We start from the raw sequence: 6,000 nt of genomic DNA, 5'->3' as shown, positions 1-6,000 counted from the left end.
GGTAATGGAGAATTTCAGTTACCAAAGTAAAATAATTCTTACTAAAGTATTAGGAAAACACTCACTTTTAGTTGAGGAGCAAGAGAACATCAAAAATTCTTCCGTTTTAACTAGTATTTAAGAATTCTTTCAATAGTACTAAATATTGACCTCTCCCGGATCAAGAAACCAGCTCATGGAGTTATTTGTGTCATTTGCTTTATGCAGAGTAACACAAATCTACATGTTCCATAACCTCCATTTGCCCAGGAAGAAAAGGACACAGATTCTAAGTTGTGTGTGTCTGAGATAGGGTCTTGCTATAACATTCAGGCTGTCCTCAAACTCATGGCAATCCTGCCTCTCAGCCTCCTGAGAGGTGAGATTACAGATTTGCCACCACGCACCCCCCACCTTTCATTCAGTACTCAGGACTGAATGCAGGGACTTCACATAGCCTTTTTGTACTTTGGCACAGGGTCTTTATCACTCAGGCTGGGCTCACACTTGAAATTCTCCAGCCCTAGCCACCCACAGTGCTGGGATTACATGCATGTACAACAGCAGGCTTAAAATTCACGTTCTTAAATACAGCCAGGTCCCTACCAATGTTTAAAAATAAGACAAAAAACCCAGAATTTAATGTACATTTGAAAGAATTCTACCAGAATCTTGGCTTTATTTCTCTCTAAAGTTTTAGAACATTCTTCAATATTAGGTCTAATTTCTTGGTATCATCAGGCCAAAGACAGCAAATAACAGTTCACATTGGCTTCTATAAAATTAAGACCTGCAGCTGCCTTTTACGTATCACAAAGTAAATGAGTTAACGTCTGGTTCCCCCTCTCAAATGAGACAATCTATTTACTGAGGTAAGCCAACCTGCTACAGCAATGGTTCTCAAAGGGCTCCGCAGAGCCACAGCATTAGCACCTCTTGGAGATGTTAGAAATGCACATTTTTGGGCTCCACTTCAGACCTTGTGTCACAAACTCCGGAAATGGGACCCTGTGATCTATTTTTATAAATCCTTTCTGTGAGTCTAATGTATGTTTAAATTTGAGAACCTCTGTTACAAGAGAATATGAGAATTAAATATTGCGCCCTAGTTTGATAGCATTAATAAGATAGAAACTGAAGAATGAAAAAATGTTAACACCCAACCAAAAATGTCAGGTTCAGAATGAAAGTGGGCCTGAGCTGGAAACGCCTTCTGCAGCTATTACCTGTTCCTCCAAACCAAACGGGACCATGCAAGCCTATGGCAATTCCTTTACAGTAAGTGGTATTAGTTTAGCACAAGATCTCTAATCTCCCAATCTCACCAAGTCTGTAAGTTTCCATCACTGTGAGGCATCTAGAATGGGCAGGGCATCTCTACAACTATTTGATCCTTTTATTCTTAGTGCCAGGACTCCCCCTGACAAGCCTTCCAATCAGGCTCCGCTCACACAATCAATACACGACCAGGCCTGGGGCATTTTTAATCCTTCGAAAAGCCATGGCACCTTCACATAGTTCTGACAGGAAAGAGAAGACACTTGATACTGAATCTAAGATAAGCTTTAAAAAATGTTCTGGGTAGTAGCACCATGAAGATATCTATACACTCTCCAAAACAGACCTAATATTCTTCCCTTTAAGAATATTATCCTGTACTTCTTTTGGTGTTTCTAAGAACTAAAATGAGATCTTTAACATGCTTAAAACAGAACAAAATGGAATGAATATTGGTTGTTCCTATTTTATCACTGTTACACAGACATCACCTTAAATTAGGAACCTGAAAATCAGTCATGTCCATGCTTCACTTCTCTCTCCCTATTTCTATCCGTTTGAAGTAGTCATACCTAAATACCAACACCTGGTATTTCTACAATCATGTTGTTTCACACGGTTTTGTCAAAAAAAAAAAAAATCACCATTTTTCAACATATTAAATGACATTAAACTAGACCTTTTAAGGCTGTTCTAATTCTGAAGTTGTGAATTCAATTTCTGTCTAGATATTGAGGTCATAAGACAGAAAAACTGTTCTATTTTAAATAAGATTATTTTCTTAGCTATAATGTGAAAGTTATATTTGACATTATGACATTATCATTCTGTATATTTTTAAAATAATAAAGTAAAAGCCATGTTTCAATAGGTAAATAACTCTCAATTTGCCTAAATTTGCCAAAATAAGATACTCAGACTGGAAATTCTTTGAACAAGATACAGAACCTGTATGTTTTCAAATTATGTATATGTAAAATGTTTATATGGAAATAAAGCAAAATAAATCATTCCATACATGAAAGCAAGGGAATTTAATCAGAAATGTATACCACTTGGAAACAGAATTGTGAAGTGAAATGTGTATGCATTCTTTATGTATGGGCACACATGCATAAAAGAAGTCTGTAAAAGATGTGTCATAAAAATTCTAGTCAAGTTGGATGTGGTGGCGCACGCTTGTAGTCCCACTCGGGAGGCTGAGGCAGGAGGATCGCTGAGAATTTGAGGCTGGTCTGGGCTACAAAGTGAGCTCTCAAAAGGAAAAAAAAAATAAAGCTGGGTCAATTAACAGACTGAAAGAGGAAAAAAAAACACCCCAGAAGATACCATAAAACCATTTTTAAACAAAACTAAGAGCATGTCAAGTGCTCAAATATGTAATATCAACGTTAATTTCCTTGGGCACCTTCATCTCCATATATCTTAACAGGTACTCTACTTTTGAACTTTCCAGATTCATGTACACAACCCCTCCAACTCAGATCTCTCAGACACACTCAAACTGAACACATCTCAAAGGAAGCCTGCCACTTCCTAATACACTGATGCTAGGTAATATGGGAAAGAAACCCTTTATGATTTCAGAAACTTAGCAATAACCCCCAATTCCTCTGACAATGCCTCTACCAAGTTACTAACTCCTTAGAAGACACTGTTAACACTTCTTTAATGTAACTCCAAACCCTTAGTTAAGATCTTCATTTCTCAGACTAATACCAAGGTCCAAATTATCTCTGCTTTTAGGATGCCTTTCAATTCTTACCATACTTTTGCCAAAGTCAAGATTCTACAACATAGATCTACTTAAAATATTTTTTGATAGGCTTTGGGAAAATGGATACCTTCATACCCTGCTCACAGGACTACAAAGTGGCACTTACCACCTTGTAGAGGGGAATGTGGCAACAAGCAACAAAATTGCCCATATATTTAACTTTTATCCAGGAAGTCCACTTCCAGGAATCCATCCCAACCATAAATAACAAAAATCTTCCAGGAGAGGCATTTATACGCAAATGTATTAGATAGCTGCACTATTCGTAGTAACAGGACTGCAGAAGCATTGAAATGTTCACAATCGACACTTAGGATAACATGGTATGGCCAGGTGAGGTGGCATATTCCAGTAATTAAAGCTATTCAGGAGGGCAATTTAAAAAGATATTGCCTTAAAATAAAACACAGGGCTGAAGATATGGTGGGAGGGCACCCCTGGGCTCAATCCCCAGTACCAGAAAATGAGACAAAAATGATACAATTATACAATGGCATGTTATACTGCTAAAAGCAATGAGGAATATATGCTGTGGATTCATGTCCAGGATATATTAATTTAAAAAAAGAGGCTCAAATAATAGGTGTAGGGTATTATTTTCTACCTAAGTATATACGCTAATGTAAGTATCCATGAGGCTCTGTTTCTCTTACTGTACCTTGTTTCATATTATAAAACAAAATAAAAGAGAAATCCCTTAAAATTAAAAGAAAAAAAAAATCAAACACATAATTGATGGCTTAACTACATTGAGAGGAACTTTTACAAGTGATTTCAATAAATATTAAGTTTCTTATACAGCCCAAATAATGTACTTTCTAAGGACAAAGCAGGAAAAAGAAACTTTCAGTAACCATGCTGTTTATAATAAATTAATGGTAATATTAGAAGCCATCATTTTCAGCATAAAAGATAATAAACATAAAATTAAAAATAGTAACTTACAAGCCCTTAACTCTGAAGTTCATCGGAAATAGCAATATAAGCAGTATATATGAGAGTATTTCAGTATTTCCTAGCTCTGTCCAATGACTAAATAAATTATCAACTAAATAAATTATCAATAAACAGCCTAGATTATGTGCTCTGAATATAATTTCTAACCAACTGGGATTCCCTAAGAACTGTCTGAACCCAGGTATGGGGCATCCTTTTGTACCTGAACACAAAGAAGCACTTAAAAATTGTTAGGTGTAACTTGAAGGAGCCTCCACAGACCAGAATGGGAACAGTTTGGGCAACAAAGATGACAACTGAAGGAGATTAAAACAAGTGCTTAAACACTAATACTTTTTAAAAAGTAAAATGGCAAAAGGTCAAGGACCAAGAGTTTATCTTACATTTCATATACAAACCAACTAGTTCTCAGCTAATGAAGGAAGAAATGATCACTATTTTTATACACTTAATGAAATAATAAATTTAGGTAAAGATTAACAGCCGCCAAAACCACTGAAGCTGATAGTACATTTTGCAATGGACAGATCTAGCTGACAACACATGAATTTTATCATTAAAGAGGAAGAAACAGTTATTAAGTGTCACCCAATGCCATGCAACTGTAAGCAATCACAATCACCATCTCTCAAGTAGTCTTATCCAATAAAAGAATTTAAATCTAATCAAACTAACTGCTGGTCTTTCAGAAAACACATTAAGAGAATATATTAAATACCATTACAGGGATGTAGTCAATAAAATCCACACTGGGAAACTCTACAAGTAAAATAACATTGTAAATTCAAAGAAATACCTAGGCAAAGAAATCTGTAGACTGAGACTTCACCTACTCAATCTTAAAAGCAACGGGTAGACCTTGGTTTTGCTACCTGAAGAACAAAAGAGGTGGAAGGAGGGGTTCCAGTGTTGGGCGTGGAACCCAGGGCTTTGTATTTTACCATTACCACTAAAGTACAGCCCCAGGCCCCGATGTATTTTTTCCCTTTAATTTTTTTTTTTTTTAGCAGTACATACTGGTTATACAGATGGGTTTCAAAACCCATCATATATAATCTTTCTTATCCTCCCATCATTCCCAAGGTGTTATTTTCAAGAAGACAAATATGAGACTCTGAACATTGACTAGTTATCTGAAATTAAGAAACTTTTAGATTTTATGTGTCTGTTGATATAATTTGTATGTCAGAATTCCCAAGATCATCCCGAGGTTCAATGATTCACTACAACTCACGGGACTCCTTTCTCAAAAATAGCGTATCACCATACCCGTGACTGATTTCCTATAGCAAAAGCATACCGATAAATACATAAATGAAATCAAAGGGAAAGGCACATGGGATGACCACAGGAAGCAAGATATACTGGACACAAGCTCTTTAAGAGTCCCGTTCCAGTGGAGTCACACAGGACATGCTTAATTCCTCCAACAACAAATTGTGACATGTAGGAAACCGGAGCGTGTCGTTAAGGAGGTTCTATGGAGCTGGTCACATATACTCATTGCTCAGCACATATCAGAATTCTAGACTCCCAAAAGCATGTGCTCAGCAAAAACCACACTGAAAATCCTCACCATGGGCCAAGCACGCAAGCAGAACTTTTTATGGATAGCAGTCTCAGATCCGACATGTAACTCTTTTTAGACTTTAAAAATAATCCTTTTAGCGCTTTTGTCAGTTGGGGGTTCTGAGAAGCAGATGTTAAAGGTGAAGCGAGAGGGACAGGAGCCTAGTACTAAGAGCTCTTAGACTCTGACGCTCGTCAGTTGCAGGAAAAGAAAGGAGAGGCGCTGGGATGGAAAAGCGTCAGAGTGTGGTACAACTGACGAAGTCTTGGCAAGTATAATAGTAAATTCAGGCACAGAAATATAACCAGAGTTTCACATTAGACAGAAATTGCCAGGCCTTACAAGCCATGCCACAGTTGCTAGCTGGACTATGTCACAAAACAGCATATGACTGGCTCAAATGCTGCTGCAGATTTCTTAAATGCTATGGTTGAAGGTT

At 37.0% G+C, this 6,000-nt stretch overlaps 1 protein-coding gene across 1 annotated transcript in view; it reads right to left on the bottom strand.

Annotated features, from left to right (window-relative positions):
• Uhrf2 (ubiquitin-like with PHD and ring finger domains 2, E3 ubiquitin protein ligase) overlaps nt 1-6,000 on the bottom strand; it is a gene marked incomplete at its 5' end in the record, with an annotated part of 75,420 nt that overhangs the window by 38,155 nt on the left and 31,265 nt on the right.

This window comes from Chinchilla lanigera, unplaced genomic scaffold, assembly GCF_000276665.1.
Source record: "Chinchilla lanigera isolate Chin_1 unplaced genomic scaffold, ChiLan1.0 scaffold00033, whole genome shotgun sequence".
Lineage (NCBI taxonomy): Eukaryota > Metazoa > Chordata > Mammalia > Rodentia > Chinchillidae > Chinchilla > Chinchilla lanigera.
The sequence above is the reverse complement of the archived record's forward strand: the minus strand, read 5'-3'. Positions and strand labels throughout refer to the sequence as shown.